Source organism: Triticum aestivum, chromosome 6B, assembly GCF_018294505.1.
Source record: "Triticum aestivum cultivar Chinese Spring chromosome 6B, IWGSC CS RefSeq v2.1, whole genome shotgun sequence".
In the NCBI taxonomy this organism is placed as follows: domain Eukaryota; kingdom Viridiplantae; phylum Streptophyta; class Magnoliopsida; order Poales; family Poaceae; genus Triticum; species Triticum aestivum.
In genome coordinates, this window is record NC_057810.1 from 255,603,324 (window position 1) to 255,628,100 (window position 24,777).

At 44.3% G+C, this 24,777-nt stretch overlaps 1 pseudogene; it reads right to left on the reverse strand.

Moving 5' to 3' along the window:
* Positions 1–19,153: 19,153 nt before the first annotated feature.
* LOC123134044 (desmethyl-deoxy-podophyllotoxin synthase-like) lies at positions 19,154–20,951 on the reverse strand (annotated as a pseudogene).
* Positions 20,952–24,777: the final 3,826 nt, after the last annotated feature.

The following is a 24,777-nucleotide window of genomic DNA, read 5'->3' on the forward strand; positions in this document are numbered from 1 at the left end:
TGTAAGTCTTGCTGGGTACATTTGTACTCACGTTTGCCTATTTTATGTTTTTGCAGAGAGACTTCGGTCTCACTAGTAGTTTCGCGTGGACTTCGACGTTTAGCTTGTTACCTCAGCTACGATCTTGTGCCCTCGGCAGGATCTGGTAGATAGTCAGGCTTCTCAGCCTTTTTCAGTTATAGATGTCTGTACTCAGACATGATAGCTTCCGCTTGTGCTTTGACTTGTATGCTCTGATTGTTGGGTCATGAGACCCATGTTTGTAATATCTCGCTCCTCGGAGCCTATTGAATAAATACTTGAGTCGTAGAGTCATTTTGTGATGCCATGTTGTATTGCACATATCGAGCATATTGTGTGTATGTTATTGAAATGCTTGGTATGTGTGGGATCTGACTATCTAGTTGTTTATCTTTAGTAGCCTCTCTTACCGGGAAATGTCTCCTAGTGTTTCTATTGAGCCTTGGTAGCTTGCTACTGCTCCGGAACACTTAGGCTGGCCGGCATGTGTCCTTCTTCGTTCCTGTGTCTGTCCCTTCGGGGAAATGTCACGCGAGGAATACCGGAGTCCTGTTAGCCCGCTACAGCCCGGTTCACCGGAGTCCTGCTAGCCCAGTGCTACAGCCTGGATTCACTCGCTGATGACCGACACGTTCGATGCTGGGTCATGGATGCCTGTCCCTGTAAGTCTGTGCCACTTTGGGTTTACGACTAGCCATGTCAGCCCGGGCTCTTTATCATATGGATGCTAGCGACACTGTCATATACGTGTGCCAAAAGGCGCAAACGGTCCCGGGCAAAGGTAAGGCGACACCCGTGGGAATACCGTGCGTGAGGCCGCAAAGTGATATGAGGTGTTACATGCTAGATCGATGTGGCATTGAGTCGGGGTCCTGACATAAATAATAACTTTATTATTTCCTCTAGGGCATATTTCCTTCAGTCTCCCACTTGCACTAGAGTCAATAATCTAGTTCACATCGCCATGTGATTTAACATCAATAGTTCACATCTATATGTGATTAACACCCATAGTTCACATCGCCATGTGACAACCAACTAAAGGGTTTACTAGAGTCAATAATCTAGTTCACATTGCTATGTGATTAATACCCAAAGATTACTAAGGCGTGATCATGTTTTGCTTATGAGAGAAGTTCAGTCAACGGATCTGTCACATTCAGAGTCGTATGTATTTTGCAAATATTCTGTGTGTAAAATGCTCTGCATGGAGCTACTTTAGCTAATTGCTCCCACTTTCAATATGTATCCAGATTGAGACTCAAAGTCATCTGGATTGATGTAAAAGCTTTCATTAACGTAACTCTTTACGACGAACTCTTTATCACTTCCATAACCGAGAAATAATTCCTTAGTCCTTACTAAGGATATTTTGACCACTATCCAGTGATCTACTCCTAGATCACTATTGTACCCCCTTGCCAAACTCATGGCAAGGTACACAATAGGTCTGGTACATAGCATAGCATATATTATAGATCCTATGACTGAGGCATAGGGAATTCTCTTTCTATCTTCTATCGTGGTCAGGCTTTGAGTCTTACTCAACTTTACACCTTGTAATACAGGCAAGAACTCCTTCTTTGACTGATCCATTTTGAACTTCTTCAAAACTTTATCAAGGTATGTTCTTTGTGAAAGCCCATTAAGCGTCTTGATCTATCTCTATAGATCTTGATGCCCAATATGTAAGTAGCTTCATCGAGGTCTTTCATTGAAAAACTCTTATTCAAGTATCCTTTTATGCTATCCAGAAATTCTATGTCATTTCCAATCAACAATATGTCATCCACATATAATATTAGAAATGCTACAGAGCTCCCACTCACTTTCTTGTAAATACATGCTTCTCCAAAAGTCTATATAAAACCATATGCTTTGATCACACTATCAAATCATTTATTCCAACTCCGAGAGGCTTGCACTAGTCCATAAATGGATAGCTGGAGCTTGCACACTTTGTCAGCACCCTTTGGATCGACAAAACCTTCTGGTTGCATCATATACAACTCTTCTTCCAGAAATCCATTCAGGAATGCAGTTTTGACATCCATCTGCCAAATTTCATAATCATAAAATGCAGCAATTGCTAACATGATCCAGACAGACTTTAAGCATCGCTACGGTTGAGAAAATCTCATGGTAGTCAACACCTTGAATTTGTCGAAAACCTTTTGCGACAAGTCGAGCTTTGTAGATAGTAACACTACTATCAGCGTTTGTCTTCCTCGTGAAGATCCATTTATTTTCTATGGCTTGCCGATCATCGGGCAAGTCCACCAAAGTCCACAATTTGGTCTCATACATGGATCCCATCTCAGATTTCATGGCCTCAAGCCATTTCACAGAATCTGGGCTCATCATCACTTCCTCATAGTTTGTAGGTTTATCATGGTCTAGTAACATGACTTCTAGAATAGGATTGTCGTACCACTTTGATGTGGACCGTACTCTGAAAGACCTACGAGGTTCTGTAGTAACTTGATCTGAAGTTTCATGATCAACATCATTAGCTTCGTCACTAATTTTTATAGGAATCACTTGAACTGAGTTATGTGATGAACTAATTTCCAATTCGGAAGAAGGTACAATTACCTCATCAAGTTCTACTTTTCTCCCACTCACTTCTTTCGAGAGAAACTCCTTCTCTACAAAGGATCCATTCTTAGCAATGAATATCTTGCCTTCAGATCTGTGATAGAATGTGTACCCAACAGTTTCCTTTGGGTATCCTATGAAGATGCATTTCTCCTATTTGGGTTCGAGCTTATCAGGTTGAAGCTTTTTCACATAATCATCGCAGCCCCAAACTTTAAGAAACGACAACTTTGGTTTCTTGCCAAACCACAATTCATAAGGCGTCGTCTCAACGGATTTCAATGTTGCCCTATTTAACGTGAATGCAGTTGTCTCTAATCCATAACCCCAAAATGATAGTGCCAAATTGGTAAGAGACGTCATAGATCGCACCATATCTAATAAAGTGCGGTTACGATGTTCGAACACACAATTACGCATTGGTGTTCCGGGTGGCATGAGTTGCGAAACTATTCCGCATTGTTTCAAATGAAGACCAAACTCGTAACGCAAATATTCGCCTCCGCGATCAGATCATAGAAACTTTATTTTCTTGTTACGATGATTTTCCACTTCACTCTGAAATTCTTTGAACTTTTCAAATGTTTCAGACTTATGTTTCATCAAGTAGATATACCCATATCTTATCAAATCATTTGTGAAGGTCAGAAAATAACGATACCCGCCGCGAGCCTCAACACTCATCGGACCGCATACATCAGTATGTATTATTTCCAATAAGTCAGTTGCTCGCTCCATTGTTCCAGAGAACGGAGTCTTAGTCATCTTGCCCATGAGGCATGGTTTGCAAGCATCAAGTGGTTCCAAAAGTCCATCATCATGGAGTTTCTTCATGCGCTTTACACCAATATGACCTAAACGGCAGTGCCACAAATAAGTTGCACTATTATTATCAACTTTGCATCTTTTGGCGTCAATATTATGAATATGTGTATTACCACGGTCGATATTCAATAAACCATCAACATTGGGTGTATGACCATAGAAGGTTTTACTCATGTAAACAGAATAACAATTATTCTTTGTCTTAAATGAATAACCGTATTGCAATAAACATGATCTAATCATATTCATGCTCAACGCAAACACCAAATAACTTTTATTTAGGTTCAACACTAATCCCTGAAGTACAGGGAGTGTGCAATGATGATCATATCACTCTTGGAACCACTTCCAACATACATCATCACTTCATTCTTAACTAGTCTCTATTTATTCTAAAACTCCTGTTTCGAGTTACTAATCTTAGCAACCGAACAAGTATCGAATACCAGGGGCTACTATGAACGCTAGCGAGGTACACATCAATAACCTGTATATCAAATATACCTTTGTTCACTTTGCCATCCCTCTTTTCCACCAAATATTTGGGATAGTTCCGCTTCCAGTGACCATTTCCTTTGTAGTAGAAGCACTCAGTTTCAGGCTTGGGTCTAGCTTTGGGCTTCTTCACGGGAGTGACAACTTGCTTGCCATTCTATTTGAAGTTCCCTTTCTTTCTCGTTGCCATTTTCTTGAAACTAGTGTTCTTATCAATCAACACTTGATACTTTTTCTTGATTTCTACCTTTGTCGATTTCAGCATCACGAAGAGCTCGAGAATCGTTTTTGTCATCCCTTGCATACTATAGTTCAGCACAAAGTTCAGTAGCTTGGTGATGGTGACTAGAGAACTCTGTCGATCACTATATTATCTGGAAGATTAACTCCCACTTGATTCAAGTGATTGTAGTACCCAGACATTCTGAGTACATGCTCAATAGCTGAGAAATTCTCCTCCATCTTATAGGCGAAGTATTTGCCTGAGGTCTCATACCTCTCGGCACGGGCAGTCTGAAATACCAATTTCAGCTCTTGGAACATCTCATATGCTCCATAGCGTTCAAAAATGTTTTTGAAGTCCCGGTAATAAGTCGTAAAGTATGGTGCACTAAACTATCTAGTAGTCATCATATTGAGCTAGCCAAACATTCATAATGTCTGCATCTGCTCCTGCAATAGGTCTGTCACCTAGTGGTGCATCAAGGACATAATTCTTGTGCGCAGCTATGAGGATAAACCTCAGATTACGGACCCAATCCGCATGATTGCTACTATCATCTTTCAACTTAGTTTTCTCTAGGAACATATAAAAACATAGGGAAACTACAATGCAAGCTATTGATCTACAACATAATTTGCAAAATACTATCAGGACTAAGTTTATGCTAAATTAAAGTTTAATTAATCATATTAATTAAGAACTCTCATTTAGATAGACATCCCTCTAGTCATCTAAATGGTCACATGATCCAAATCAACTGAACCATGTCCGATAATCACGTGAGATGGAGTAGTTTTCAATGGTGAACATCACTATGTTGATCATATCTACTATATGACTCATGCTCGACCTTTCAATCTCCAGTGTTCCGAGGCCATATCTACATATGCTAGGCTCGCTAAGTTCAACCCGAGTATTTTGCGTGTGCAAAACTGGCTTGCACCCGTTGTATGTGAACGTAGAGCTTGTCACACCCAATCATCCCGTGGTGTCTCAACACAAAGAACTATAGCAACGGTGCATACTCAGGGAGAACACTTATACCTTGAAATTTAGTAAGGGATCATCTTATAATACTACCGCCGTACTAAGCAAAATTAGATGCATAAAACATAAACATCACATGTAATCAAAATATGTGACATGATATGGCCATCATCATCTTGTGCCCATGATCTCCATCACTGAACCATCGTCATAATCTCCATCGTCACCGGCGCGACACCTTGATCTCCATCGTAGCATCGTTGTCGTCTCGCCAACTATTGCTTCTACGACTATCGATACCGCTTAGTGATAAAGTAAAGCAATTACATGGCGATTGCATTTCATACAATAAAGCGACAACCATAAGGCTCCTGCCAGTTGTCAATAACTTTTACAAAACATGATCATCTCATACAACAATTTATATCACATCATGCCTTGACCATATCACATCACAGCAAGCCCTGCAAAAACAAGTTGGACGTCCTCTACTTTGTTGTTGCAAGTTTTATATGTCTGCTACGGGCTTCTAGCAAGAACCGTTCTTACCTACGCATAAAAACCACAACGATTTTTGTTAAGTGTGTTGTTTTAACCTTCAACAAGGACTGATTGTAGTCAAACTCGATTCAACTAAAGTTGGAGAAACAGACACTCGCCAGCCACCTATGTGCAAAAGCACGTTGGTAGAACCAGTCTCAAGAACGCGGTCATGTAATGTCGGTCCGGGCCGCTTCATCCAACAATACCGTCGAATCAAAGTAAGACGTTGGTGGTAAGCAGTATGACTATTATCGCCCCCAACTCTTTGTGTTCTACTGGTGCAAATAACATCTACGCATAGACCTGGCTCGGATGCCAGTGTTGGGGAACGCAGCAATTTCCAAAAATTTCCTACGATCACGCAAGATCTATCTAGGAGATTCATAGCTATGAGAGGGGAGAGTGTGTCCACGTACCCTCGTAGACCGAAAGTAGAAGCGTTTAGTAATGCGGTTGATGTAGTCGAATGTCTTCGTGATCCAAGCACCGAACGTACGACACCTCCGCGTTCAGCACACGTTCAGCTCGATGGCATCCCTCATACTCCTTATCCAGTTGAGGCCGAGGGGGTTCTTCATCAGCACGACGGCGTGGCGACGGTGATGATGAAATTACCGGTGCAGGCCTTCGCCTAAGCATTACGACGATATGACCGGGGTGTGTAACTATGGAGGGTGGCACCGCACACGGCTAAAAGATAAACTTGTGTCTCATTGGGGTGCCCCCTGCCCCGTATATAAAGAAGGGAGGGAGAGAGGCCGCCCCCCTAGGGCGCGCCAAGTGTATGGAGTCCTACTAGGACTTCCAAGTCCTAGTAGGAATCCTTTCCCTTTTAGGAGTAGGAGAGAAGGAAGGAGAGAGGGAGTAGGAAAGGAAAGGGGGGTGCCGCCACCTTCCCCTAGTCCAATTCGGACCCATGGGGGCACCTCTCCTTGGCCTGCCTCCTCTATTTCCTGTATGGCCCAATAAGGCCGATTAGTTCTCCTGGTGAATTCCCGTAACTCCCCGGTACTCCAAAAAATACCCGAATCACTCGGAACCTTTCTGATGTCTAAATATAGCATTCCAATATATCAATCTTTATGTCTCGACCATTTCTAGACTTTCTCGTGACGTCTGTGATCTCATCCGGGACTCTGAACAAACTTCGGTCATCAAAATACATAACTCATAATACAAATCATCATCGAACATTAAGCGTGCGAACCCTACGGTTTCGAGAACTATGTAAACATGATCGAGACACATCTCCGATCAATAACCAATAGCAGAACATGGATGCTCATATTGGCTCCTACATATTCTACGAAGATATTTATCTATCAAACCGCATAACAACATAGGTTGTTCCCTTTGTCATCGGTATGTTACTTGCCCGAGATTCGATCGTCGGTATCATCATACCTAGTTCAATCTCATTACCGGAAAGTCTCTTTACTTGTTCCATAATACTTCATCCCGCAACTAACTCATTAGTCACAGTGCTTGCAAGGCTTATAGTGATGAGTATGACCGAGAGGGCCCAGAGATATCTCCCCGAAACACGGAGTGACAAATTCTAAACTCGATCTATGTCGACCCAACAAACACCTTTGGAGACACCTATAGAGCACCTTTATAATCACCCATTTACGTTGTGACGTTTGGTAGCACACAAAGTGTTCCTCCGGTATTTGGGAGTTTCATAATCTCATAGTCTAAGGATCATGTATAAGTCATGAAGAGAGCAGTAGCAATGAAACTGTAACGATCAAAATGCTAAGCTAACGGTTGGGTCGTGTCCACCACATCATTCTCCTAATGATGTGATCCCGTTCATCAAATGACAACACATGTCTATGGTTAGGAAACATAACCATCTTTGATTAATGACCTAGTCAAGTAGAGGCATACTAGGGACACTTTGTTTTGTCTATGTATTCACACATGTATGAAGTTTCCGATTAATACAATTCTAGCATGAATAATAAACATTTATCATGAAATAAGGAAATAAATAATAACTTTATTATTGCCTCTAGGGCATATTTCCTTTACTTAGTGCGGTAACTTGATGGACTTCGGCGAGGTCACGGAGCGCCCGTTTGCGCCGATTGTTCGAAGAAAATGTCTCGAAGACTATTAGGATGTTAAAATTGTCTTTCTCCGGTGAGTATCTCTCTGGAGTTGTGGTGAGGATGGACTCTCCTCTTTTTGCTACTTGTCAAAGTACCCAGCATGCTCCGAGGCTATGGTTTGGGACTGTGTGCGGAGTGGCGGGAATCGGGCAGGGCTTGTCCAGCAGTTCTTCAAGAACAGACCTGTGTCCCATGAAGGGTTTGTTCTTCCATCCCATAGACTGGTGGTCAGGTGACCCGCCAGGATGTATTCGTTTGACCCGAGCCGCACACTTTGTCGAGCCAGCGGGCTCCAGTTGAGTTTTCTGGGCCCTCCATGTGCTTTCCACCGCACAGTACTTCTGCACTACGTGCGATAATTCCGTGAAACACTGTATGTGGCGACGGTCGAGGGCGTTCAATATTCCTTCACCGGTGCAGTTACGGTGGAAAAACGAAACTAAGTCATCGTCTGAGCAGTCTATGATCCTGTTTTTGACAAGCAGGAAGCTGGCCCAAAAGTTGTGGACCATTTCCTTAGGCTGCTGCCACACATACATCGGGTCGTATATATCTAGAGGACCTGAGTTGCTTGGAGAATATTGATTTTGGTGGGTGGATGGATTAAATTTTGGATCTTGTCCCACGTTTGTGTTTGGAGCCAGAATGGCTTCCGAAGTGACCGGTTCAGGTCTAGTTAAGCACAAAGGCTCCGACAATCCTACATTCGGACCAGAGTCCAAATGGCGTAACGTCCCATCCGAAGGGGAAGTATCCGCCTCAGGGGATTCGGGGACCCGAACATACTTGGTTTTCAACATGGGGAGGGAAGTGTCAGGGGCCACTTCCTCGACGACCGCCACGAAGTAGGTGATCAGCGGGTGATTAATTTCCCTCTGGTCGGGCTTCAGCCCGATCCGATCATAGTCCATTAAGACCCCCAAGGAGGCGATGCGGTCTAGCAGTTCGTTTAAATATGAAACATCTGCCGGATTCAAATTTTTGTAGTACTATGGGCCAATGCGAGGACGGTGTCCGACAGCCAATGGGGGAGTTGCTGGCTCAATGGCTGCACGGGCCCTCATGGAGAAACCGCCGAACCGGAGGGTCTGCCCCGAAGCTAGGCACCCTCCAAAAGTGATATTGTTGTTGATTACTAGGCGAGCCATAGATCGCTTTTTGCAGACAGCACAGCAGAGCTCTCAATGAAAGCACCAATGCCAGGGTCAAAACTGGGAGATCTCGGGTATGGGGGCCCAAGCTGTGTGTCTAAGGATCAGTGGTAACAGGAAGCCAGGGGACGCCATGTTTACCCAGGTTCGGGCCCTCTTAAGGGAGGTAAAACCCTACTCCTGCTTGATTATATTCAATGAGTATGAAGACTACAAGAGTTGATCTACCTCGAGAGCATAATGGCTAACCCTATATTTCAAGCCTATGAGGATTCCAACGATGGTGAAGAAGATAGCCTCTACGGACTAACCCCTCTAGTTTATATACACGCCGGTGTTGGGGAACGTAGTAATTTCAAAAAAATTCCTATGCACACGCAAGGACCATGGTGATGCATAGCAACGAGAGGGGAGACTGTCGTCCACGTACCCTCGTAGACCGTAAGCAGAAGCGTTACGACAACGCGGTTGATGTAGTCGCACATCTTCACGATCCGACCGATCCAAGTACCAAACGTACGGCACCTCCGAGTTCAGCACACGTTCAGCTTGATGACGATCCCCGAACTCCGATCCAACAGGGTGGCGGAGATGAGTTCCGTCAGCACGACGGCGTGGTGACGATGATGATGTTCTACCGACGCAGGGCTTCGCCTAAGCACCACAACGATATGACCGAGGTGGAATATGGTGGAGGGGGGCACCGCACACGGCTAAGGAACGATCACGATGATCAACTTGTGTGTCTAGAGGTGGCCCCCTGCCCCGTATATAAAGGAGCAAGGGGGGAGGCCGGCCGGCCCTAGGGCGCACCAAGGAGGGGGGAGTCCTCCTCCTAGTGGGAGCAGGACTCCCCTTTCCTAGTCCAACTAGGAAGAGAGGGGGGAGGAAAGAGAGGGAGAGGGAGAGGGAAGGAGGGGCCGCGCCCCCCTCCCCTAGTCCAATTCGGACTCCTCATGGGGGGGCGCCACCTCCTGGGCTGCTGCCCTCTCTCTCCCCTCAGGCCCACTAAGGCCCAATACTTCCCCGGGGGGGGTTCCGGTAACCCCTCCGGCACTCCTATTTTCTCCAAAATCACTCGGAACACTTCCGGTGTCCAAATATAGTCGTCCAATATATCAATCTTTATGTCTCGACCATTTCAAGACTCCTCATCATGTCCATGATCACATCCAGGACTCCGAACAACTTTCGGTACATCAAAACTTATAAACTCATAATAAAACTATCATCGTAACATTAAGCGTGCGGACCCTACGGGTTCGAGAACTATGTAGACATGACCTAGAACTGTTTCTAGTCAATAACCAATAGCGGAACCTGGATGCTCATATTGGCTCCTACATATTCTACGAAGATCTTTATCGGTCAGACCGCATAACAACATACGTTGTTCCCTTTGTCACTGGTATGTTACTTTCCCGAGATTCGATCGTCGGTATCCAATACCTAGTTCAATCTCGTTACCGGCAAGTCTCTTTACTCGTTACGTAATGCATCATTCCGTAACTAACTCATTAGCTATATTGCTTGCAAGGCTTATAGTGATGTGCATTACCGAGAGGGCCCAGAGATACCTCTCCGACAATCGGAGTGACAAAACCTAATCTCGAAATACGCCAACTCAACATGTAGCATTGGAGACACCTGTAGAGCTCCTTTATAATCACCCAGTTACGTTGTGACGTTTGGTAGCACACAAAGTATTCCTCCGGTAAACGGGAGTTGCATAATCTCATAGTTGTAGGAACTTTGTATAAGTCATGAAGAAAGCAATAGCAACATACTAAACGATAAAGTGCTAGGCTAACGGAATGGGTCGAGTCAATCACATCATTCTCCTAATGATGTGATCCCATTAATCAAATGACAACACATGTCTATGGTTAGGAAACATAACCATCATTGATTAATGAGCTAGTTAAGTAGAGGCATACTAGTGACATTAAGTTTGTCTATGTATTCACACATGTATCATGTTTCTGGTTAATACAATTCTAGCATGAATAATAAACATTTATCATGATATGAGGAAATAAATAATAACTTTATTATTGCCTCTAGGGCATATTTCCTTCAGCCGGAGGGGTCAAGGGTTTGTACAAGGTTGGCCTATCAGGGAAGGAAGCTTCTGGACTCTTATTCTTGCCGTCCACGTATTTAGGAGTCCCATCCGGACACGGTGGATAATCTTCATCTTGATCTTGTACGGCCCATCCATTCCGGCCCATACTCCTAGGGCGGACACCTGAGGACCCCTGAATCCAGGACTCCCTCAACTACACCAGTTAGTGAGGAAGCCAATGATGATGTTCCTGAAACTTCAGATCAAGTTACTACCGAACCTCGTAGGTCAACCAGAGTATAGTCTGCACCAGAGTGGTACGGTAATCCTATTCTGGAAGTCATGTTACTAAACCATGATGAACCTATGAACTATGAGGAAGCGATGATGAGCCCAGATTCCGCGAAATTGCTTGAAGCCATGAAATCTGAGATGGGATCCATGTATCAGAACAAAGTGTGGACTTTGGTGGACTTGCCCGATGATCGGCAAGCCATAGAAAATAAATGGATCTTCAATAATAAGAATAACGTTGACGGTAATGTTACTGTCTACAAAGCTCAACTTGTTGTGAAAGGTTTCGACAAGTTCAAGGAGTTGACTACGATGATACCTTCTCACCCATAGCAATGCTTAAGTCTGTCCGAATCATGTTAGCAATTGCTGTGTTTTATGATTATGAAATTTGGCAAATGGATGTCAAAACTGCATTCCTTAATGGATTTCTTAAAGAAGAGTTGAATATGATTCAACTAGAAGGTTTTGTCGATCCAAAAGGTGCGAACAAAGTGTGCAAGCTCCAGCGATCCATTTATGGACTGGTGCAAGCCTCTCGGAGTTGGAATATACACTTTGATATTGTGATCAAAGCATATGGTCTTATATAAACTTTTGGAGAAGCCTGTATTTACAAGAAAGTGAGTGGGAGCTCTGTAGCATTTCTAATACTATATGTGGATGACATATTGTTGATTGGACATAATACAGAATTTCTAGATAGCATAAAAGGATACTTGAATAAGAATTTTTCTGTGAAAGACCTCGGTGAAGTTGCTTATATATTGGGCATCAAGATCTATAGATATAGATCAAGACGCTTAATTGAACTTTCACAAAGCACATACCTTGGTAAAGTTTTGAAAAAGTTCAAAATGGATCAGTCAAAGGAAGGGTTCTTGCCTGTGTTACAAGGTGTGAAGTTGAGTCAGACTCAATGCCCGACCACTCCAGAACATAGAGAGAAAACGAAAGTTTTTCCGTATGCCTCAGCCATAGGTTCTATCATGTATGCAATGCTATGTACCAGACCTGATGTGTGCCTTGCTATAAGTTTAGCAGGGAGGTACCAAAGTAATCCAGGAGTGGATCATTGGGCAACGGTCAAGAACATCCTGAAATACCTGAAAAGGACTAAGGATATGTTTCTCGTTTATGAAGGTGACAAAGAACTTGTCGTAAATGGTTATGTCGATACAAGCTTTGACACTGGTCCGGATGACTTTAAGTCGCAAACCGGATACGTATTTATATTGAATGGTGGAGATGTCAGTTGGTGCAGTTCCAAGTAGAGCATCATGGCGGGATCTACGTGTGAAGCAGAGTACATAGATGATTCGGAAGTAGCAAATGAAGGAGTCTGGATGAAGGAGTCCATATCCGATCTAGGTGTAATACCTAGTGCATCGGATCCAATGAAAATCTTTTGTGACAACACTAGAGCAATTGCCTTGGCGAATTAATCCATATTTCACAAAAGAACCAAACACATCAAGAGACGCTTCAACTCCATCCGCGATCAAGTCAAGGAGGGAGACATAGAGATTTGCAAGATACATACGGATCTGAATGTTGTAGACCCATTGACTAAGCCTCTTCCACGAGCAAAACATGATCAGCACCAAGACTCCATGGGAGTTAGAATCATTACTATGTAATCTAGATTATTGACTCTAGTGCAAGTGGGAGACTGAAGGAAATATGCCCTAGAGGCAATAATAAAGTTGTTATTTATATTTTCTTATATCATGATAAATGTTTAATATTCATGCTAGAATTGTATTAACCGAAAACTTAGTACATGTGTGAATACATAGACAAAACAGAGTGTCCATAGTATGCCTCTACTTGAGTAGCTCGTTAATCAAAGATGGTTATGTTTCCTGACCATAGACATGTGTTGTCATTTGATGAATGGGATAACATCATTAGAGATGGTATGATGGACAAGACCCATCTGTTAGCTTAGCATAATGATCGTTAAGTTTTATTGCCATTGCTTTCTTCATAACTTATACATGTTCCTCTGACTATGAGATTATGCAACTCCCGAATACTGGAGGAACACCTTGTGCGCTATCAAATGTCACAACGTAACTGGGTGATTATAAAGGTGCTCTATAGGTGTCTCCGAAGGTGTTTGTTGGGTTGGCATAGATCGAGGTTAGGATTTGTCACTCTATGTATCGGAGAGGTATCTCTGGGCCCTCTCGGTAATGCTCATCACTATAAGCCTTGCAAGCAATGTCAATAATGAGTTAGTTACAGGATGATGCATTACGAAACGAGTAAAGAGACTTGCCGGTAACAAGATTGAACTAGGTATAAGGATACCGACGATCGAATCTCGGGCAAGTATCATACCGATGACAAAGGGAGTAAAGTATGTTATTATGCGGTTTGACCGATAAAGATCTTCATAGAATATGTACGAACCAATATTATCATCTAGGTTCCGCTATTGGTTATTGATCGGAGATGTGTCTCGGTCATGTCTACATAGTTCTCGAAGCCGTAGGGTCCGCACGCTTAATGTTCAATGATGATTTGTATTATGAGTTATGTCTTTTGGTGACCGAAGTTTGTTCGGAGTCCCGGATGAGATCACGGACATGACGAGGAGTCTCGAAATGGTGGAGAGGTAAATATTCATATATTGGAAGGTGGTATTCGGACATCGGAATGGTTCTGAGTGGTTCGGGTATTTTACTAGAGTACCGAGGGGTTACCGGAACCCCACCCCCCTCAGGAAGTATTGGGCCTACATGGGCCTTAGTGGAGAGAGAGGAGGGCCGCAAGGGGTGGCGGTGCCCGCTCCCTCCCCCCCCCCCCCATGGCAGTCCAATTTGGACTAGGGGAGGTGGTGGCGCCCCCATTTCCCTCTCCCTCTCCTTCCTATTCCCTCTGGTGGAAGAAATAAAGGGGGGGCGAATCCTACTAGGAGTGGAGTCCTGTAGGACTCCCCCCCATGGCGCGCCCCTCCTAGCCGCGGGCCTCCTCCTCCCCTCCTTTATATATGGGGGAGGGAGGCACCCCAAAGGCACATCAATTGTTCTCTTAGCCATCGAGCTGAATGTGTGCTGAACTCGGAGGTGTCGTACCTTCGGTACTAGATCGGCTGGATCGTGAAGACGTTCGACTACATCAACCACGTTAACCTAACGCTTCCGCTTTCGGTCTACGAGGGTACGTGGACACACTCTCCCCATCTCGTTGATATGCATCTCCTAGATAGATCTTGTGTGATCGTAGGAAATTTTTTGAAATTGTATGCTATGTTTCCCAACACCCTTACCTTCCATTATTGATTTATCCGTGGAAGTTCCAACAAGCAAGAACCTTATTTGTATTTATGTTGCTTTGATCATGCATTTTATGCAGATTGGAGGAGCCAGTGAATCTGAAGTTAGCTAGGACTGAGTAAAAGATGCACTTAATGCCCAATAAAGCTGTTGTTGAAGAGGGTATCGTGACAGGTACTACACCATGTAAACTTTGAATATGGCTTTCAATAGTTTTTGGTGTTCATTGATCCTAGCAAATTGATACTCCCTCCGTTCATCAATATGAGATGTTCTAAAAAAATCTGCATTGGATGTATATAGACACGTTTGTGTGTTTGTTCACTCATTTCAATCTGTATGTAGTCCATTTTGAAATATCGAAAACATATTATATTAGTGAACGGAGGGAGTATCTTGTTTTGGTGTTCATTTCTCTTATTCAGTTTGTAACTTATGCATTACTATCCTGAGAATATGGTTCATCTTTAATGGTTATGCAGGATGTGGTGGTGTTACCCTTCTATATACATCAAAGGCTTTGGATAGATTGTGTCCTCCTGACAAAGGGTATTTTAGAGGTTACTGATGACCCCTTCAAGAACCCATGTAAATGCCCATATTGTTCCCTCTTAACCAATGTCAAATAGGTACCAACAATATTTATCCATGCTATATGCAACAAAATAGATGTTTGTTTTGTTAGATAGGTGTGCATTACGAAGAGTGTGGATCAGAACTACTATTCTAACTTTGTTTTCCTTTTTATGCACTACCTGAGATGTACTATCAGTATTATTTTTGGTTGGTCGTTTCTAAATATTAATGTGATATTTTTTCCCTAGCATGCTCCACATATTATCAGATTTCAGAGGAATGAACTAAAATTGTATAAAAAGGTGTAACTCATGGATCATGGCACGACTTCCTGGCGCGGCAATACCCATCCTTCTAATACCCAACACACATTTCCACGGGGGTGGGTCCCTCGTTCCCTCTCATCTCCAGTGGAAAACGCCAACTGGGCAATCCTCCGTAGACGTAACTTTAAGTGGATGTAGCATTGCTCATGATTATATGGGTAACTTTGTATGCTTGTATTATGGACCTCCTTGTTTATAAATGTTATTGTTGGCATAGTAGTGATCAATGATATTTAATGAGTCAATTGCATCATTGGTGCTAGAACTTGGCGTGAATGGTCACTTTAGTGCTACAAGTTATGGTGTACATTCAAGTGGTGTAAAAACTTGGCTTTATGGTGCAAATACGGTGCAAAACTCGTTTTTATACATCCTTGGTGCTGACTAGGCATGCCAGCGGGCATGGGGCCCACTGTCAGTGATCTTACGATGGGGACATGTTGTGTGGCCTTCTCTTTTTGCCAAAAAAACTGTCTTTTATTTTTTTTGTACAAAATAATACTAGGATCTGTAAGCTATACATTCTATAGATTAACAACGTAAATTATTATTTTTAAACACAAATGAAGAAGGTGTGACCCAATTGGCGATTAACCACCAGGCCTGATGACATTTAGTGCTCTACAAGAATAAATATTGTTTTACCAGTTTCGCCTAACAACATAAATTAAAACTCTAAACTTGAATGAAAAAGGTCCAGCAGTCAAACCAGCGACCTCCTATCCCAATAGTGCAAACCAACACCCGACGAAGATTGTTTCCTATACATAGGCTAATTTAGCTCAAAACAAAATGTACATAGGCTAATTGTTCTTTTATATTGAGGGTGCATTTCTATTCTTCAGAAAATATAATATTTTACTTATAATTGTGCACATGATTTTTCATGAAGCATAAATAGTTTGTTTCCTAAAAGTACATAATTTTTTTTCCAAAACATAAAACATTTATAAATTGTATTAATAGTTTATTAAAAAAGTTAATTCAAATTACACGAACATTTATTTAAATATATTTATTTAAGGTAAAATATATTTAATTAATGTTCATAAAATTTGAGAAATATTTATGTATTTATGTAAAGGTTAAATATAATGAAAACAATAACAATAAGTTGTCCTAGGAACAAGAATACTAATAAAGATAAAGATGGTACCCGAGGTTACCTGTGGCATTTTTAATAAAATATTGACGTTTTAAAACTAAATTAATATTTTTAAAATTATATGAACATTTGTTTATATACACGTACGTAAGTATTTGTATACTTTCATATATTTGTGTTTTTAATAAGATATTAATGCAGCATATAAACATTTTCACATTTTCAAAAATGTTTATGAACTTTAGGAAACAAAATACTTATGATTTACCAAAAATCATGTGCAACACTTGCAAGTCAAAAAAAATATTGTTTATATAAATGTTGGCGGCTCTGGTAGTTAATCTCGAATTCGTGAGATCTACGGGTCCCTGGTTGGAGCCCCCGGGTACCTTTTTCATTTGATGAGTTATTTTTTTTATTTACGCTGTTAGCAGAAGATATAGAAAGCACCTACCCCTTTGTGCACGTAATGTCACATTGGCCGTTTTGGTTACGTGCGCGCGCATGTTAGCTTTCTAGGTTCGAAGCCCCGCATGTGAATATGGAGATTGAGACGGAAGCATTAGTTGAGAAGTACCTTGGACTACCAACCGCCATTGGTAAATCTTCTGATGTACAGTTTGAGCACATAGCAACAAATATTCGAAAATTGGTGAATGGGTATGTTCCTAAACTCTTAAGCAGTGCGGCAAGGGAATTTTTGATTAAAGCGGTATGCCAAGCTATCCCAACTTATTCTATGAGCTGCTTTAGACTTTCCAAGAAATTGTGCAAGAAATTAACCAATATTGTGGCCCGCTTCTTTTGGGGGGGAGATGATAATAAGAGGAATTTGCATTGGAAGAAGTGGAAGGATATTGCAATACCTAAAGGAGAAGGAGGGATGGGTTTTAGGGATTTCGAATTATTCAACCAGGCTATGCTGGCGAAACAAGGCTAGAGGTTGCTTACATCACCAGATTCTCTATGCGCTAGAGTCTTAAAGGGTAAGTACTATCATGATCATGAATTTATGTCAGCTAAGAACAAAAGAGGATCCTCGCATATTTGGAGAGCCATTCTTCATGGCAGAGAGGGTCTAAAATTAGGCCTGATAAAGAGGGTTGGTGATGGTTCTTCTATTCACCCATGGGAGGATCCATGGATTCCCTTTAACCATGGTTTCAAACCCCTAATTCAGCTTCCTGATGCAGCTATCAGTAGGGTGGAAGAATTGATTGACGCAGACAATGGTGAATGGAATATGAATTTGATTAATGCAAATTTTGTGGAGCCAGATGTTAGTGTAATATGCAGGATTCCGATTAGTAATTCATCTGAGGATATTTGGGCTTGGCAACCAGAAAAACATGGTCATTTCACTGTTAAATCGGCATATAGAGTTCTTCTCTCTAAAAGTCGTCAAACTTACCAGCCCGGGTCTAGCATCAATCAGGAGAAGGTATGGAAGAAAATGTGGAAACTTGAGGTCCCTCCCAAGGTGAAGAATTTCTGGTGGCGTATTATCCATGACTTTATACCCTGTCGTGCCGTTTTGAAGCGACGACATATGGAACATATTGATTTCTGTGACACTTGTGGTCAACAGGAAACTACAATGCATGCTATCTTTGATTGCACTTGGGCAAGGATCTTCTGGGAGCAGGTGAAGTCCCTAACTGGCATAAAAATTCCTGACCTACATCCACACTCTTGGATGTTCGATGTGGTGGATGGTACAAAGATACCCCAATCTGAAGCTTGTATAATTTTAACTGGAGCATGGGCGATCTGGACTGAACGAAATGCAAGAAAGCATGGAGAGTCTGGGCGCTGTATCATGCAATCGGTAAGATGGGTGATAGACTCGGTAATGGACTCAACAAGTGCTGGAAAAGTAAGCAAGCCGAAGCAATCAAAACAAATAAAATGGAATCCACCTGATGAAGGCGTGATGAAGATTAATGTAGATGCATCCTTTGATGATGTTTCTTGTCAAGATTCGACTGGGCTGGTTATTCGGGATAGGGAGGGTGCATTACTTCGTGCACAAGCCCTTTGGTATAATTTTGCAGCTAGCTCACAGTCCATGAAAGCAGAAGCAATTCGAGATGGGGTTCGAATGGCTATTGAGAGAGGTTTCAGCAAAGTTGACGTGGAAACTGATGCTCAAACTATTGTTAAGTTGTGGGAGTCAGATACCTTCGATCGTTCGGAGATAGCTGCCATTCTTCAAGAGATCAGGGAGCTTTCTAATCAATTTGAAAGTTTTAGGCTGAAATTCGTACGTAGAGAAGCTAATAAAGCGGCTCATTTATGTGCGAACCAGGCGACAAGTGTTAGGAGAAGATGTTTATGGCTTAATTACACTCTTGTTTTCCTAATGAACACGTTGTATCGTGACTGTTTGCCTGCTTAAGTAAGCAATAAAACTCTTTTATGTTGCAAAAAAAGGTTCGAAGCCCCGTGGTCATTATTTTTTTCTCAATACGATTTGTGTTGTTTCTGACATGTGGGCCTCCCACCGTTATTTTTGTGCGAAAAATAAAGCTGAGATTTTTTTTACCAAAAGAGCAGGTCAAACGTCATATCCATCCTATCATTGACAGCGGCCCCACGCCACGCTGGCATGCCCGTCAGCATGTGGATGTATACAAATGAGTTTTACACCGTATTTGCACCGCAAAGCCAAGTTTTTACACAACTTCAAAATACACCACAACTTGTAGCATTAAAGTGATCATTCATGTCAAATTTTAGCACTGACGGTGTAATTGAATCATATTTAATCCGGTGGCCACCACGAGAAGCTCGGAACTCCTCCGCGTGGTGATGCCAGCCTCCTCCGTCATGTCCAACCCCGCCGCATCCACACCCGCAGGCAGCTCCAGATCGAAGTGGAACAGCAGCGCGGCGAGCGCGAGCTCGATGTGCGCCAGCCCAATCGTCATCCCCGGGCACATCCTCCGTCCTGCTCCGAACGGTATGAACTCGAAGTCTGTGCCCTTGAAGTCCCTCGCGGCGCCGCCTTTCTCCTAATCAAACCTCTCCGGAAGAAACTCCTCCGGCGCGTCCCAGTGCGCGGGGTCCCTGGCGATCACCCACGAGTTCACGAGCACCGTGGCGCCCACGGGCACGTCATACCCGAGCACCTGGCACGGGCTCCTGCACTGGCGGAGCGTCAGCAGCGGGCCCGGCACGTGCAGCCGGAGAGACTCCTTGACGACCATGTGCAGGTACTGGAGGTTGCCGAGGCTTTCCTCCGTCACCTTGCTGTGGCCGGCCAGTGCTCGCCGGACCTCCTCCTGCGCCTTATGCCGAACCCTCGGGTTCCGCATGAGCTCCGCCATTACCCACTGCAGCGCCGTCGTTGCCGTCTCGCTGCCCGCGGCGAACATGTCCTGCACGTGTGAGAGAAACAGAGCGGCTAAAGACTAGTAATTCCATGGCGCGCATGCACGGTGTGGCGTGGAAATCGCAGCTAGATTGTGGCGCCGGATCACTGGAAGACCTTACAATCATAACGAACTTTATGTTCTCGGTGGTCAGTGGGTGCTGGGAGCCCACTTCTTCCTGGAGTCCGACGAGCACGTCGACCAGGTCTTCGTCTTCGGCCTCTCCCTCACCGGCGGCTTTCCTCTCCCGGTGCTCCTGGATGACGGCGTCCATGATCTGCAGCATCTCGCGGCTGCAGCGCTTGATCTGGCCGGGCTCGCGGCTGACGAGCATCGCGAGGCGCGATGATGGAAACAGGTCCGACAGGCTCAGCCCGGGCCTCATGCGGACCATGTCCTCGAACAGCTTCAGGCACGCGTCGCCGCCCTTGAACGGCCTGCTGCCGATGATGGCACGCACGGTGGAGTCGGCGATGTAGGCCGCGATAATCCCTGTCAGGTTCACCGGGCGACCCTCGGACGGCGACGGCGAGGACGAGGCGACGGCACGGAGGAGGCGGCCGAGCTCGTCCTGGCGGACGGGGCGGGAGGAGTGGACGCGGCGGGCGCTGAGGAGCTCCTGAGTGCAGATCTTGCGGAGCTGGCGCCACGCGTCGCCGAAGGGCGCGAAGACGAGGCCCTCGGAGCCCTGGAACCAGAGGCGCGACATGGGGCCGGCGGGCCGAGACGCGAAGGCCGGGTCGTCCGGGGAAACGGAGCAGCATTAGCGGGCCGTGGCGCCGCGCCAGGTCGCGCAATGCTTGGTGCGGGAGCCGTGCGACGCCGGACGACTCAGGCGGCCTCAACCTTCTTGAGGCGAAGAAAATGAGGGGTATGAAGGCAAGGACAGGCACGAGCAGGAGCAGGTGGAGCGGGACATCGGCGTCCATGGCAGCTCGATGGCTGGTGCGCGGGAGGAGCAACAGTTCTGAAAGGTACAAGCTATATCAGCGTGCAGTAGTGTCAATCTTTGTTCGATCTTTTTATTTTATTTTATTTTTGCGAATCTGGTATGCATAATGCATCACACAATTGTTGTGCATCCCAGATATGTGGCTTTGTGCAGCTCACGTCAAAGATGTTTAAAGGGTTGTCAAAGTTTACTGCAATTGAGCGGTTTATCAAATGATCTAGAATCTTTTGTGCGTCCATGGAACCTAGGAGGATTCTCTTCTGTACGTGTTTGGCCGGGGGTAATTAGAGTTGGAAAATGAGAATTAAATGGGTACGAGACTTCAATTTTATTGTTTGGCTACGGGATTAGGAATTTATAATGGAATAAGCATGGTGTTGGTGTCAAAACCGGCGGATCTCAGATAGGGGGTCCCGATCTGTGCGTCTAAACTGATGGTAACAGGAAGCAAGGGACACAATGTTTACCCAGGTTCGGGCCCTCTCGATGGAGGTAAAACCCTACTTCCTGCTTGATTAATATTGAAGATATGAGTAGTACAAGAGTAGATTTACCACGGGATCGTAGAGGCTAAACCCTAAGAGCTAGCCTGTGATGGTATGATTGTAATTGTGATCGGCCTTCTAAGGACCAACCTCTCCGGTTTATATAGACACCGGAGAGGGCTAGGGTTTACATGGAGTCGGTTACAAGGAAGGAAACACAATATCCGGATCGCCAAGCTTGTCTCCCACGCAAAGGAGAGTCACATCTGGACACGGGTCGAAGTCTTGAGTCTTGTATCTTCACGCTTCAATAGTCCGGACGATGTACACAGTCCGGCTGTCCGGATACCCCTAATCCAGGGCTCCCTCACATGGGACTTGAGACGCCAACTCTCATTGTTTATTAACAGGGAAGAGGGTGAGATTTGGGGGATTATTTTAGTGAGTCAATCTTAACCCTTCATAATAACTTATCTTCACTTCCCTGGTCTAGTTCCTCGTCAATTCTCATGAACCAAACAAGTGAAAACAAATTATTGTCAAATTCTCCCACATAATTCCTTCATGCGCCAAACAAAGAATTGGGAATGAAATGACTCATCCCATGTCTAATCTCAATACAACTGCCTACACTAAACTCACATTTCCCTTTCTAAATATTGCCAAACACGTTGTTTGTACTCTTCTCTACTCTGAGTGAACGACATTTTCAAAGTTTTTTTCTTTTGATTGATGTACGTGCCCATCATATATAAGTTTGAGGTCCAACGCAAAGTCATATAAGCTGGATATAAATAAATGTATGATGGGCTTGTAATTGTCAACTTCTTATTCAAACGCCTAAAGATGTAGACTAGTGGTTGAAAGAAGAAGCTCCCATTCAGATAGATGGGCAAAAGATCAATCCCAAAAAAATCCAAAATGGACGGTAGACCCAGGCCTCTGCATTGATTGACGCATGTGGCCATCATTTATTGCAAAGATTTTGGTCTAACACAGAGTTATACAAGCCGCATAAAAGGCTAAGACAACCAAAGAACAATCATGGTTGACTACTGCACAAGTTGTGCCAGTGTGCCGCTCCAATAACGTGTTCCTCCCAAAACCTGTTTCCGACCATATTCCTTGTGTGATATCGATTGAAACCACAATGCCTAAATCCAAGGTCTTTCATTTTGAGAACTTCTGGATCTCACACCCTGGTTTCGTTGATGTTGTTCAGTCCACGTGGAATAATAGCTGTTTTGCACAAAACTCTGCTGCAATGCTTTGCAAAAACCTTAAGAACTTACGATATGCCCGAAAGAAGTGGAGCAAACAAATTTCAAGACTGAATATGTGCATTGATAACTCTAACTGGGGACTGCTTGAGTTGGATGGGATTGAGGATAAGAGGCCCCTTACGATACCTGAAAAAAACTTCTGTGCAATTCTTAAAGAGCATCTGGTTACCCTCCTTGGGTGAAACAGGAATACAGGAAGAAAAGATACACTGTTCGTTGCTTTCAGTGTGGTGGAGACAACACCAAATTCTTTCATTCAGTGGTGAGTGGACGATTTCGGCGGAATTCTATTGCCTTGTTAAAACTCCAAGATGGAACTACTGTCTCTGACCATGCAGGGAAAGCGCAGGAACTCTTTCGGACATATAAAAATAGGTTGGGCACGGCTGAACCTCATGAGATGAAGTTCGATCTAGCACGGATTATCAAAAAAATTGAGGGGCTTGATGAGCTGACAAAACCCTTCACACATGAAGAGATTGACAAAGTTGTCCGGGAGATGCCTTCTGATAGAGCACCCGCCCCGGATGCCTTTAATGGGTGCTTCCTCAAATCTTGTTGGCATATTATAAAACAAGACTTCTACAAGCTCTCTGATGACTTCTATGTTGAAATCTAGATTTACAGAGCCTCAATTTGGGTTTTATTACCTTGATCCCCAAGATACATTGATGCGGAGCATCCCACGCTCATCCCCATGTACACTTCGACTACTCTCCAAACCCGAAGAGGACCTATGACGAGACCTCGAACATACGCCATGGGACACAAGGTGAACTCGCTCCTTTCCGAACCTTCACTTTCTACATGTGAGACGTGGCTACTACCTCCAACGTGTGTTCTATGCATGATCAGGTACTTAGAGGAAAGCCACGGAGCCACCACATCCAATTGAAGAGCTAGCGAGAATGCCAAGTACAAGGACCAAGAGAAGGAGCTGCTCGAAGCTACAGCCACCGGACGACCGACCCAGCCCGGACGTCCGGCCCCTGAACGTCATGCCAGCCCAAGGAAACCAGGCCAACACACGCTACAGCGGCCGGACGTCCGACCAGGACCGGACGTCCGACGACTCCTAGGCCTCCGGACGACCGAACCCTCCGGATGTCCGGTACTTCGCCACCCGAGCCAAATCTACGGAAGTTCGAAGACTCCCGGACGTCCGGACCTTCCCGAGCCTCCGGACGACCGGAACCCTCCGGACATCCGACGCCTGTCTGCGCACAGTGTATTGGACCGAGTCCTTGTATCCCCCACTTACCCCTTCATGGCCCATGACTATATATACTCCTGCACAAACTCCTAGTTAGGTTTAGCATTGATTTAGCTCAAGTTAGAGATAGAGCTTCGCTCATCCATCGGATCTCCTCCTCGTGAGAGACCACGGCCTCTTTGGAGAAGATCCTATCGGATTCAAGACCCCCTCGTGGAAAGATCCCCTTGTGGATTCAAGACCTCCTCATGGAGAAGATCGGTTACCTTTGTATCCTTACCTTTGTTGATTGTGGATCATGTGTTACTCTTTGTTTTCGATGATCTAGCACTTCTGTGATTGATTCCTTGTCAGTTTAGTGATTCTCTCTCGTTTTCCCCATGTTCTCCCCTTGTGCTTCCGCTTGTTCTTAGTGATTCCCCATAGGATCCACTCCAAACGTGAAAGATTGTCCACCTAGGGTTCCGCCCTACATCATCTTGGTATCAGAGCAAGGTTGATCACATTTTTGGAGCCCCTACCCCTCTTTTTCTAGCTTGATTTTGTTGTCTTCTTCCCTAAATCCGAAAATCCACACCAAAAATAGCCCCAAATTTTTTTATGATTTGTTGGTTTGATGATGTTTTGTTGATTTTGATCCGTGGATTTGCTTGGTTTCAAGTGGATCTAGCATCTCCCCAAGTTTCCCCATCTTCCATCCATGAAATCTCATCAATTTTGACCCTGAAATCTCCATTTTCCGCTCAAAATCGCGCCCGGAACTCGCATCTCGCGTTGACCCCGACCCACCGGACGACCGGAGTTTTACGGACATCCGGAGCCCCAGGAACGACCGGACGTCCGACCTTTCCCGGACGATC